The 14,157-nt window shown below is 42.5% G+C and overlaps 1 protein-coding gene across 2 annotated transcripts in view; it reads right to left on the minus strand.

The window, feature by feature from the left end:
• ZNF646 (zinc finger protein 646) overlaps positions 1–14,157 on the minus strand; it is a 202,114-nt gene that overhangs the window by 152,891 nt on the left and 35,066 nt on the right. Inside the window, exon 1 of one of the 2 annotated variants that reach the window (XM_086932037.1) lies at positions 11,241–11,323. The exons of the other annotated variant lie outside the window; for it this stretch is intronic. The gene's annotated coding sequence lies outside the window, so the exon portion shown is untranslated. Of the gene's footprint in view, positions 1–11,240; positions 11,324–14,157 lie in introns of those variants that run through there. 2 annotated transcript variants of the gene reach the window in all.

Below are 14,157 nucleotides of genomic sequence, written 5' to 3' on the forward strand. Positions count from 1 at the left end.
TCTGAAATCTCCGGGCCTAGATGGATTCTCGGCCGGGTTTTATAAAGCCTTTTGTTCACTGCTGGCCCCGATCCTTACACGGCTTTTTAACTCATTCGAGGGCCCAAGCTCTATCCCCTCTGACATGTTAGCGGCTGAGATTGTCGTACTGCCCAAACCAGGCAAAAAACCCTCCAAATGCTTGGCATTCTGTCCCATATCCTTACTTAACCTGGACGAAGATCTTTACTGGGATCTTGGCTGCGCGCCTTGGCCCATGTTTGCCTGGGATCTTGGAGCCTGATCAATCCGGCTTTGTCCCCAATCGCCAATGTAGCGACAATACTAAACGTATCCTACACCTGATAGACAAATCTCACTTTCAGAACTCGGACTCCGTCCTGCTGGCCATCGACGCAGAGAAGGCGTTCGACCGGGTGGACTGGCACTTCCTCCAACAGGTCTTGCGGCGCTTCCGCATGGGGGACAGGTTTCAGGCCTGGATCGCGAGTTGTTACCACCATCCCCAGGCTCGTGTCCGTGTTGGAGGCTTGCGTTCTGCTCCATTTGAAATCCAACGGAGCACGAGACAGGGTTGCCCCCTCTCACCACTTCTTTTCGCCCTTTACGTGGAGCCTCTCGCGCAGAAGATCCGTGACAACCCTACCATCCGGGGTATGACTTTTGGCCAGGAGCCCCACGTCATAGGCCTCTATACCGATGATATCATTGCTGCTCTGGATGCACCGGACGATTCCGTCCCCGCATTACTGAAGGAGCTAGAATCCTTTGGCGGAATTTCCGGCTTCAAAATCAACAAAGGGAAATCCCTTATTTTACCCCTGGGCAGGAATGCTCACGAACACACTTCCCTTCCTGCTTACGGAGGAGGTGTCTCTTCTGCAGCACATCTTCCATACCTGGGTTTCACACTCAGGGCCTCCACAGATTCCACGCTGACTCTCAACTACGCAATCCTCTCCTCACGGATCCGGTCTCATCTGGCTCGGTGGGCCAAGCAACCACTGTCTCTACTCGGCCGCATAGCGGCGATCAATATGTCGACTCTGCCTAAGATCCTGTACTTTTTTCAGACTCTCCCTATGCTCCCCCCTAAGGGCACCATTCCTGCCATCCAAGCTGCTACCCATCACTTCATCTGGGAGGGAAAACGAGCGCGCCTAAATAAACACCTAGCTTACAGGCCCACGGATGGGGGTGGTCTTAGTATAACCAACCTGCTGCAATACTTCCAGGCGACGCAGCTCAGATACCTGGTGGAATGGTTCAGGCCGAGTCTGAAAAACGCTGGTTATTCCAGGATAGGGCAATGGCGGGAACCTCCCTTTGGAAGATCCCGTTTCTTCCTCGACAACACAGACCACGCTACATGTTGCGATCCCCTATCACCCGCACTGTCATGCAGGTCTGGAACACGGTTGCAACCAAACGGGGTCTCACCACTTTCCCCTCTCCCCTTACGCCGGTTCTGGACAACCCGGAGTTCCCTCCGGGCAAAGACCCTAACACCTTCCCGCAATGGCGCGGAATTGATAGCTTCTCCGACGGTCACCTTTTTGACCTGCGAGGTTTCCTCCCTCTCACTGACATAATTCGACTCTACGATGTGACTTCTCCTCAGCTTTTCCAGTATTTCCAAATCCGTCACTGGCTCACCCATCCGGACGTTCTCCCCTTGGTAGGTAGGCCCATGACAGTCTTCGAGAAATGGCTGGTGACGAAGGACTCTGACAAACACCTCATCACGGACCTTTACAAAATGCTTACAACAACCCCCCCCCCCCCCTCCCCTCCCCCCCACAGACGGGCAAAACAGCGGGCCAGAGGCGCTGGGAGGCAGAGCTAGGGAGAGCATTGTCCCATAAGGAATGGAGCTACGTCTACTATAGACCTGCACATACCACCCGTAACACAGCTGCCAGGGGAACAGCGACGAAATTGGCCATATATTGGTACCTTACACCGGCCCGGCTCAACAAAGGTAACCCCGCGCGCAGCGCATCATGCTGGAGGGGCTGTGGGGAGAGAGGCACTCTAACGCACCTTCTATGGGAATGCAGAGAGGTTCAAGACTATTGGAAGGCTATCTTGGACGACATTGACTCAGTATTTGAGACAGAAATACCTAGATTCCCAGCTTACGCCATTCTGGGATTACCCAATGCACTCACATTCCCCCTAAAATCCCTTAGAGGTCGCCAGATGGGAGTGGCCATGCAGGCCGCGACACAACACATCCTATCCCTATGGGGCTCCACCACTAGACCTACTCACACGGGTTGGTTACATAAGATATGGTTCACCCTAGGCATGGAGCGCATTCACGCCACGATTACGCAGTCCACTGCTGGTTACCAAAAAGTGTGGCTCCCACTGCTCTCCCTCCTGTCCAGGGAATTTAATGAGATCAAATGCCCTAAATACCTACACATTCTTATACTAACCGCAAACACTAATGAATCCACACGTCCACCTGAGTGACCGCTCTCGTTATCACGAGGCTGAGGCCTCGACTACCCTACATGACTGGCACACTGGGCGGGGTGGGAACCGGGAGGTGGGATGGGGGACCATGGGGGGGTTACAGTTGGGTTTTTCTTACTATGGGTTTCATTGTGGCATGGGAAGGAGCGTCTGCACCTCTAATATCGAATCCCTGCTCTACCGGGTACATATGAACATTCATATACTCTCTATACACTGTGACTCTTATCTGCTTGATTGCCTTTTTTGCAAGCTACGACTTCCTTGCATTGTAATGACAAATAACGCTTTTAAAACCAATAAAAACAAATTTGAAAGTAAAAAAACAAGCACACAGCGTTCCCTGAACTTTGATTTCGGCCTTCAGTTTTGATAAACAGAACTTCTGAAATTTGGAACTATATTTTTACTACAACGAAATTATTTTTTCTCAATATCAAAATATTTACCTTTTTTTGGCACAGAGTAATCTGCTTAATGTAGAACTATTCTTAGAGAACAAGATTTCTATTTTTTGATACCTAGAGACAATATTTAAACTTAGCCTCTAGCACATGTACAGTATTATATAAATCTGTGATGAAATGGTCTCGACCTTCTCTTCTGTATTAAGGGTCATTACATGAATGTAATTTCGTGAATCATTCAGTCAGCATTTCAAATGTAAAACTATATGCATTGTTTGAATGATACCACTGCTTAGAAAACGAACAGTACAATACTCCTTTTTCGTGTACAAACCATATCAAATGCATTTTTTTTAATTTTTGGGGTGGGATTGTAAACACATGCTTAGGAATGTTATAACTGCTTAGTATTTAGTAAAGATGGACATCCTACGTGGAGTGGGTGTTGTGAACGTATCTAGGGCTCTAGTGTAATTTTCCCGATTCATGCCCTTATATAGGTATAACTTATCATATCCTTATATAGGCATAAGAATCATAACCATATTTAGACACAGCCAATGCAGTCCAAATACGGCATGGCTACTTCCACTAAGCTCCTACAGTACAACGAGTTCTTGAAGACAACCAGCCTTCAGCAGTATGGGAATTCCCCCTGCTTCAGTATTGATTTGTCCCAGAACTCCTGGAGCGTGTAAAGAACTTCGAGTTCTTAGTGACGTTATTATGTCCACCCTTACGTCAAACTCGACACCTTCCAGGTATAAATATACCCACATCTGCCCTAGCAAACACACGGTGGTTTGAAGCAGATCGACTAACTACTTGCCCGACGCCCTGCTGTAGCGAGTGCCGAAGGAAGCCGATCCTCCAGCTGACGCACTGAGAGAGACGCTGTCTTTTCTTCTGCAGAGAAAACCAGCTCCAGTGTTTCCCTGCTACCCTTGCGGGTTACTGGGAGATCGAGTCCTGAGAGAGAGATACAAGACCTCCTTCATTCTATAACCAAGGTACGGAGCTAATTAAACCCTTAGAGAATTCTTGGATAGATTCTTGGCAGAAACTATTTAACTCAAGCTACACCTCACTTACTTCTTCCCTTGTACTAGACTTAAGTTAGGTACACCGTGGTAGGCGTATTTTAGATGCACCAGTTGAGTACTTTTAGTCATTATTTATCATTGTATGTATTTTATCTATTTTATGGATTAGAAACAATATCATGCTTTTGCAGTATTATTTCATAATACTCTTTTTACTGTACGCACTTTACTTCATAGCAAGTATTACGATTGTTGCAATTAACTTCTCTTGCATGAGAAAGAAGACTGCTCAATAAATAACCTTTTTATTGAAAACGCCTGTCTCTATTTCTCTGCAAAAACCCTGGTGAAGCGAAGCATGCACGATTGACTGAGTGAAATAGCCATCTATTGTTTCTGCAAATCTGATGACATATTTCTTATTCTTGAGGAACAAAGTTGTCATGTTATATGGTTGTCAGAAACTAATCCCTTCTTGTGTATTCAAGAAAGTTTCTAGTGACCTCTGAGCTAGCTGGCATTCACAATTAAGTCTAATATATTCAATAGAGACCTAGTCGACTTCAGTCCTACTTCTAAACTATCGTTTATGCTATTCCAATGCGCAGAGCCTATTGGGAATATAGGAACTACACTACAATGCATTGTAAAAGAATGCGGGTAATAGCTATGCGTGGTGCAGTGCATGCATTGTAACGCATGAGTGATAAAGGTACTGGGTGGTTACAGTTGCGTTGTAATGGCTATTTCCCTACGTGTAGCTGTCCACTTTTTCAACCTCCACTTCCTCCATTAACCATGGATGGCCACAATTAATAGCAACCATACCGTAAAACCGTATTAACCAAGTCCCGCTTTCAGATCCAGTAAGATGGATTCTTCCATATAAAATCAAGTCGAACATTAAATTCAATTTAACTAGGAGGATGTGGGAGAAGCTAGGACACAGCTACACAGGTACAATCCGAAGGAAACAGAATGAAGAGCAAAAGGGGCAAGGCAACGACATCAAATCTCAAATATTTTACCAAGGCAGGTCCTATCAAGGTAGGCAGTGTGAATGACACATCTTGAGTCAAACTTCAGCTTTTTCTCCTGTGTCAAATACCCTAGTTAAATCCAAGAAGGAGGACATGCATGTGCCCCCTTTATACCAACACATTTACTACAGATGGTCTTATATACATAACAGTGAGCAAACCTAGATTAAAATCAGCTTGCTATCATATATTTTATTATTTTCTGTGGCACCCTTAGTTGGATATCAGTGAAAATATTTTGTATCTACTTTGCATGCAACATCAAATGACAAAACCGAGCTACAGTAACTGGGGTTCTCTACTTTCTTAAAGAGCAGAATTATCACACTTCGGCCTTATGGGTCTTTATACAGATCACTTTAGTGAATGTGAGGAACAAAAGTGCACCGTCCAATCATGGTCATTTCGACTACATTAACTGTTCCTGCAAGAGCCACAAAGGTCTGAGTATCACACTTCAACTTAGATGTTCAGGGTACCTTGCTTTGATATGAGCCATCTACCTACTCAACTGGCACTTCAATCTGCTTGCCTTAACATGGACTGGACATGGGGCAAACTACCTACTTCCTTCAATAGTAGGCAAGCAGTAGTGGATCAATGCCAGTCTTCAATGTAAAAACTATCGTTAGATTTAACAATAAACGTTTCCTGAGCATCTAACACCCCCACAAGGTGGTCGACTTGGTCTTTTCCACACATGTCGTGGGTACTTAGTCTCCAGAACCCAATCTTTGGCCTGTTCTACTTCTTATTCAGATTTGCGGAGGATGAACGGCATTCTTTGCTTCCTCTACTTGGAAGAAGACGCTAAAACCAAAAATGATACTGAGCTATTTCAGGACATTTGGAGTTCTTGACTTGGCACAAAAATTGAGGCATTTCATTTGCCTTATAGCAGACCTGTGCCGATCTTGTGACAGATGGAAATGAATGAGTGGAGAGTGAATCTGATGAGGAGTGTTTCACAGTTTGAATGACTAATGAGCAGCAGTAAAATGACATGTAATCTCGCATTTGTTTCGTTGGAAGACATTGTTATTTAGGGAAAGTTTCAGATACTGAGGATATGATTGGTCGGTTTCTTGTTCTTGTCATGAGGTGTTGTTCTTTTACGTTAGAACAAAGTCCTTATGCCCCAGTTTATGATAGTACTTTGTGTATTGTTAGGTCATTTTGCAGATAAAATAATTTGACACCGAGGACATGATGGGCTAGTTTTTGCTATTGTAAGGCGTTACAGTACATATTGATAACATACTCCTTACATGCTAATATTTTGGGGATTGCCTCGTGAGGATACACGCGTTTGCCCTTGATAAACCAAATTCCATTCATGTGTGACCCTTATAGATGTAATTCCAGATTTTGTAGATTGTGTAATTTTAATACAGAACCTATGAACACACTGACATTAGTAGGGGTGTATGGGGGAGGGGAGGAATAAGGTTTGAAGACTGATGCTGGAGCCTCTACTGACACCCCTGTTAACTTTTCACTTCCCGTTGGCTTTTTCAGTGCAATTCATTCTTTTGAGAGGTAGGTCTTCTGAGAAGACTGAATATTGTGCCGTTGTTTGATCATGGTTCGCAAAATGTTTACCTTTGGCTTGCAGGTGTGCTTTGTTATTTATTCTTTGATGTTTAACCGCAAAACTTAGTTGTGGCCGGCATGTGTATGTAGCAGGTATGACAATTTGATCTGGGAGGGCTTCACCCACACCGAATTTGTTGGTGTGTTGGATTAGATGTTCGTGAACAATGGACCATGCCTGTGTTTAGAACTCAACATATATTGTGTCCTGTAACTGTATATAGTAGGTGTGACAGCCGAGGCTGCCTGGGCCTATGCAGACTTTTAATAACTACTGTTTCTTTATTATGTTTGTTGATAATTAGGAGGGACGAGAAAAACAAACAGAACAGGCTGTTCTCTCTTCTCTCTCACATAATGTATCCACTTCTCCGAACAGGGATCATACATATTCCGTGTTGCAATACAGTCATAACGTTTCTGATCCGATAAATGTTCAACAATCTGTCCATTACATTTGCTTCCTTCAATCTGTTGTGGCCTCATTCTTATTATAATGGATTACAGTTTGGAGCATCTGTTATTGTTTCTTCTTCCTATGGTGATTTGTCGTCAGATGGATACATGGGACCATGTCTCATGTTTACTTCTCGCCCCTCAGCTTGCATTCGCTTTTGTTGTGGTCTTACTACACATTATCCAAGTGTCCTTTTTTATCATATCGGTCACCTCCATAGCTGCACTTCCAGCACATCACAATGCACTTCTGGGACACAATTAAACCAAGCGCTACACAAATTTTCACCCTTTTTCCTTTTTTTTATTATGAAGATTCCCAATAAACATATTTGGGGTGTATGTGCTATATCTGAACCTGTCCGTTCTTTAGGTTTCTCCACCATTTCCCCATAGGACTTCTGAATTTCAGTGCTTGTCCACCTAAGGTGCTTGCAGGAGCCTTCGCGCGGATTCCATTGTGAACATCAATCACTAGTCTCTCTGTAAATTCTATGCATAATCTGTGGCGCACGATAATGAGTTATGCTCATATTTGTAATGCAAGGTATTAATCCTAACACTTCGGATGACCCATCGGCAGAAGCCAAATCATTCATAAATCTTTATTCAGCGTTACCGCTATAAAAGCACATAAAAAAAGATACATTTTTAATATACACTAATATAAAAGAGATTAAAAAACAAGTACAATAAAATGAATAAAATTCATTCAGTAACAAAGCAATACACATAGTTCAGTCATATTCTTTAATAATGGGTAGCAACCATCTACAAAAATAATAAGCCCCATTACATCTGGCTCGCAAATCTAAAAACAAAGGCAGTCAACAGTGGCAACCCTTCAGATGGCCAACCTTTTTTGCCTAATTCTCCACATATTCAACAAATAAATAATGTAGGACGACAAATACAATAAATTGGCTAGTATCACTTCTCAGGATCCTAATCTCTGTTCTACAGTCCCAGATTCCCAGGCTACGACATAGCGGTAGATTCCACTTCCTTCTGCACCCATGGTCTATTGGACAACAAAATTACATGTTCTATGGATTCCATCACCCGGGGACAGAAAGGACAAGACCCATCAGACTCTTTAGATGCACGCAGTCATTTTGCTGTAACTGAACAGACTGGCAAAGTTCCTATCCGGAATTTCATATATCATGTTTTGGCTACTGAAGGCTCAATCTAGTCCAAATATCCTTCTAAGTTGTAGTCATATTTGAACTCAAGTAAGGAGGCAGTGAAGATACCCACCCTTATAATGCCCTAAAATCAGAATCAGTATAGCGCCAGTGTTTCTTTTGAGAGCCCCATGGCTTCAGTGGGAGTGTACCGGAGGTTCCCACACCACATCTCAGTCAATCGATGTTTTACAATCCTGAGGCAGGGGATATTAGAAGCCCCACAACATCCTCTGGTTCCTGTTGGTATGGCAAAAGTTCTGGGGTAGCCTAGATCATACGATAACATAATAACAGTCTAAGACCCACTTTGTCGGAAAGAGATCTGAGGCCTAGGTCATGCCATAGGGGAATAAGCAGGGTACTGGCGGGGTGGTTAATAAGGAGTCACAGAAAACAATTTTCGATTATCTCCATACTGCTAACATCCTTATGGACCCAGAGTTCCCCAACATAGAGGGTTTGACCAAGGGCCCCGTGATTATAGATTTGGAGAGCTGGGGATACTGGACGAAGTGAAGAGCCTTGTTTTAACCTCACAATACCCGCAGTATGTTGCTCCTGGTAGAGTCTACACTTTCTAATGTGGGCTAACTCCATGAGAGTGACGTCTAGATAATCAAATATGTGGACTCTCTCCATGGTGACACCATTTAAAGTCGGATGGGAACGGGTAGAAAGGGTTTTTACCATTGTGAATTATGGTGCAGTGTGCCGCAAATGTGGAGGCACCTGCACTTGGTAGGCCCTTGGGGTCATGGCTAAGAATTCGCCAGTCTTTGTCTGATGGCTACACAAGCACCTCTATATGCCTTCAAGCCAGCAAACAAATTCACTGTCTCACACTGCTTGCTGCCTGACCCTTGCTCAGCTCCCCATTTTTATTATATAGACATTTTTTTAGGACGAGCTTAGGGTCAGCGGCCATGAGTGCTCGCTCTGCGAGGCATGCTGTAATAGAGTATGCACTGGAAGCCCAGCCCACTCTCTGCACATATTTGTCATTGGCTTGGGTCATTATCCTTTGTAAATGCTGGCTTCTGATGCGTAAATAGGCTGGTTAGTCCCTCCTTGGTACCGCCTTGTCTGCATTTGTTACTGCCCATAACAACTGGACCTTTTAATTGGCTTGTTACACGGTCTGCATTATAAGTGGGTGAGCACTATTTTGTTTATTGAAACTGATGGGGACAATGGCGGCCGTTTTTCTTATAGAGCGCTATGCTGCTCTAATTTGCATGCTAAGCACAACACCTGCTTTAGGGATGCCATGCTCAGTTAAAAAATGTTTTTAAAACTTTGATGTTGGGCGTGGCCCACACTTCTGGGACAGATGCAAAAAACAACAGGTGATGGACAGAATGCAGAACAATGTCATACATTCACCCCAGTACAGAGATCTGGGTCTAAAACCATCGTTTTTTTGCTCACCATGCCATTCCAGTTTGAACCCAGCCATATGCAAGTCAGTCAGGAAAGACATGGCTTGGCAGTTCGGGCTGGACTGTTCCCATGAGACACAGGGTCAAGGATGATTTGCATATGGCCATGTCTGAACTGGGTGGTGTGGAGTGCAAAAAAACGATGGATTTAGGCCCAGATCTCTGTACTGGGGTGAATGTATGACATTGTTCTGCATTCTGTCCATCAACTGTTGTTTTTCCACACTTCAGGGACACCTATTTTTTAAACTTTAATACTGAGTGTGGCGCACGCTTCAAGAGCACCGCGCTTTTTTTTTTTAACTTTAATAGTGAGTGCGGTGCTCTGCAATACAATAAGTATTGCTCTTGCAAAACTTGGAACTATTGGTATTGTAAATGACCATGCTTTTTAATATTATAAAAGGCATTGCCATTTACAATGCCAATAGCTCAAAAACTCGCAATTGTGAGACCTATTGCATTGTAAATGCTTGGTAGTTAGCGTGCCACCAGATCTGGCTCCCCATTCCTAAACCACGGATGCAGTATAATACTTCTGGTAATTTGAGGAAAGCTTTGCTGCGCTTTAATATTTCAGGTAATCTGGTACCAGCATTCCCAATCTGTTCAAGCAGTAATTGCGTGGCCATAGGAGTGTTTGCAATAGTGAGTCTAGAGTCTTCAAATTGTTTTCAGGAATCAGCACTGACATATCCTGAGTATCATTACCATTTTCGTAATAACTGTATGTCCTATCAAGGGCATTGGGAACTTAGTTGTATGCATAATTTGACGACCAAAAACGTTTGCATTTGTCCGATATCCCTCTGCCAAGTCCTGACTTATTTAAATCCCATGAAATCTAAAAGGACGGAGTGACCACCTTCGAAAATAAGAAGGCATTTCACCCTCTCCCATGCTGAGTTTATGGTGTGTTTGGTTTCAGGTTGTAAACATTTGAATATATCTGATGTTTGCATCCAGTATCCGTTCTAACATGTATGCGTGTGACAGAGGGGAATGTGAGGCCAACTAGTGTTTGGGAATTCATGCAGAGTTTCAGCATGGTTTAGATTGTAATGTTAACTGTAAGTGTCTTAAAGCATGCTCAATGTCCTCAAATTCCGTTGATCGTACAGGATCATTCAAGTCTCCAGTGTGCAAGTGCCATTATTGTATATTGTTACAAACAAACAATATACAATAATGGCACTTGCACACTGGACACTTGGCAGTTGCATTGGGCCACCATCTTCCAATGATCTTGTACATAAGTGTATTGTTTTTTTTTGGTCCTAGTTTTATGTAACGCAAACTTGACCCGAAGGTATCCGGTATCAAATCGCTTTACATGAGCAACAGTTGCGTTACACAAGGACATATTTATTTTTGTTAGGCATGGAAAGAATTAGTGATTTGCCCAGAATTACAGAATGTTGAGCGTCAATGAGGAGACTCAACCCCGGTTCCTCAGATTTGAGATCGACCTCCCTAGTTGTTAGGCTAAATCCTCTCCCCAATTCTAAAACTCCAACATGGCTACCACATTCATAAGCAACGCATTGGCCATCTTGAAAAGAAAAAAAAAGTCCACTATAGACAATACCATTCCAAACGACAGCCTGGTTTAGAAGCTTTAGTCGCATCAGATGTGGCGCATGGAAGATGAAATGAGCAGCAAGCGAGAGGTCCAGTAGCACAGGTTGCAGTATGCTCTAAAAACATAAGAATAAATTAACGGGTACCAAGAAAAAGAGAAAATGGAAAATGAAATGACTGGCCACGGCAATGGAGTGCACCTGTATTCAAGCACTGATGGACACGCAATCAGGCAATTAAATAAAGACATGCTAATTGGCTCTCTTGAAACTTTTTATTACTGATTTACCTTTGACATAACTTTACCCAATGAAACAGTCATACCTATATCCTTTAAAAATGACATCATCATGACCAACCCTGATCCACTGTATTGAGCACAACATTTCTAGTAAGGCAACCATCAGGTATAGAATCATAAAATTACCAATAAATAAAATTGCACCTGGCAAACAAAATACAAATCTTCCTCGGAGGCATTACCGAGTATTATCACAGTAAAAATATTTTACCTCCAGGATTTGTCAGTGGGAGTTGCCAACACCCAAACCCTTGCCTACTACAGTAATCTGTGATATCCCATGTAAAAAAATACCTAGCTGTAATAACAATCCACCATAAAAGACCAATATGGCTTTAACATATAGTTTTCAGAATAAATAATCCTGGCCTACTGTCTTTGCCAGTTTTTCAATAAAAACATATCCGACACATGACATTTAACATACTTTTTCCCTCCAATGGACCATCCTAAGGTTACTGCATTGAGCATAAGCTTTCCCACCAAAAAGCAATTAGTCATAAAATTAAAAGTCTGTACAAAATGACACCTAACAAAATAAAATACAACCCCTTTCGAAAAATAGCGTAACAAGGAATATTACAGTAATAACCTTCCATTTTCAGGGTTTGTCAGTAGGAGTTCCAAACACTAAAACACTTGCTTACTACAGTAATCTGTGAGAATTCGTGTGCCAGAATAGTTGTTTACAGCCTTTAAGGCAATTTAATAAGAATCCATACTTGAGGACCTACTGACTTTAAGAAGTACTTTTCACAATATATAAGCCAAGCCTGCTACCTTTCTCTTACATTTTAAGAATAAACATATCAAACCTATGCTGTGGTTAAATTATAAAAACAAATAGGTGCCAGGGCTCTCGTCGGGAGGCAGCTTGCACCAGCCCATTTCTCCTGTTAGCACCGCTTAAAACAGAACCATGAAAAAGGAAAGTGTATGTGGCGCAATGGCCAGAGCTGCCGACTTTCGATCTAAGAAACCAGGTTTGAGTCTTGGCGTCGGCTCAACATTGTGTGATTCTGCACAAATCACGTAATCTCCTGGGAACACTATAAATGAATGTGTCCTTAACTGGTGCTCATAAAAAGGGCCGGAGTTGATGATTAAGTATCGGTGTTGCGCACTGGAAAGCACTGGACATAACTTTTCACAGAGAACTTATAGCCTTCATCAGTGATTGGTCATCATAACCAACTGACCTACTGCATTTAGCATACGATTCCCCTATAGGTTAACTATCAGACTTATAGTCACAGAATGACACATATATAGAAAATTAGAGTAAAAAAAACAAAATACAGCCTTTCTAAAAGGGCACTACAAGGTTTATCACAGTGCAACTCTTCTAGGCCCAGGGCAGGACTTGTAAAAGTTGGTATTCATTACCCAAAAACTTGGTTGCTATGGTAATTTATGAGATTCCATGAAAAACCTCTAATTAAAGGCTTTAACACAGTGTTCTAACAATCCACTCCTAAAGGCCTATTTGCTTAACATATCCTTTTCACAACAAATCAGGCCTACCTCCTTGGTCATAAGTTTTCATAATAAACATATCAGACGTGACATCGGATATATTTGAACAAAACCAACGAGGCCTATAGCCTTTATCAGTGGTTGGTCGCCATAACCAACTCAGGCATACTGTAATGGGCATTCCAACAAGGCAATCATTAGGCATTCAGTATTAAAATACAAATATATACAAAACTATATGCAAAAAAATATCCTCCTAAGAGGAGCTAATAAGAATGATCAGAGAACAAACCGTCTCCATGCATGGCTTGTCTGAGTGAGTAACCCTCACAGGACCCATGTCTACTACTGTAATCCTTTACAAAATACCTCTCTGTAGACTTTAGCAGTGCAACAACAATCCACCCATAAATGACAGTTGGCTTTGCACTACACCTCATCTGTTGCCTTTGTCGTAACTTAAAATAATAAGCAGATCAAACCCGTAGTTGTGATCACTAAATTGACACTAAAACCAAATCAATCCTGCAGGTAGGACTTTTACAGGCGAAGCATCCAACGTCTGCCCAATCAATGGTGCTTCTGAATGTTCTTTTCTGTTGCTCACTCAAAGTCTGGCTACAGCTGCTTTATCAAATCAGAAATAAAAAAAAGGCTCAATGAAAAAAAAAAAAATCACTTGACCAAGAAAAGGCATTAAATGAGCGCAAGGACTAACTACATGCCTGGAAAATGTAGTATCATTTTAATCAGTGTTGCTTGAGTTGTTAGGACCCCTACCCACCCTGCCCTCTTGTAACTTTTGAATCCCTTGACCAATATGCACCAAATTTGACATGTTGAAAGGAAGGTTGATATTTGACGGCAGCTTGTCCTAAGTTTGGTTCATTTACGTCAAGGGAGGGTCACACACATTTAAGGGTGCAAAAATGGGAAATCCATGGCATGAGGGATCATTCCAAACTATGATTACTATAACTAACACTGCAGAATGGTTTACAGACCTGGCCTTTTGCTCCACAAAATCCCTAATCCCAACAAGCATTTACAATGCAATAGGTCTCGCATTAGGAAAGTTTGAGCTATTGGTTTGTAAATGACAATTTTTTTATTTATGTTTCGTTTTTGAAAATAGCGAAATTAATAG

The sequence above is a fragment of the Lissotriton vulgaris genome, chromosome 7 (genome assembly GCF_964263255.1).
Source record: "Lissotriton vulgaris chromosome 7, aLisVul1.2, whole genome shotgun sequence".
NCBI lineage: Eukaryota > Metazoa > Chordata > Amphibia > Caudata > Salamandridae > Lissotriton > Lissotriton vulgaris.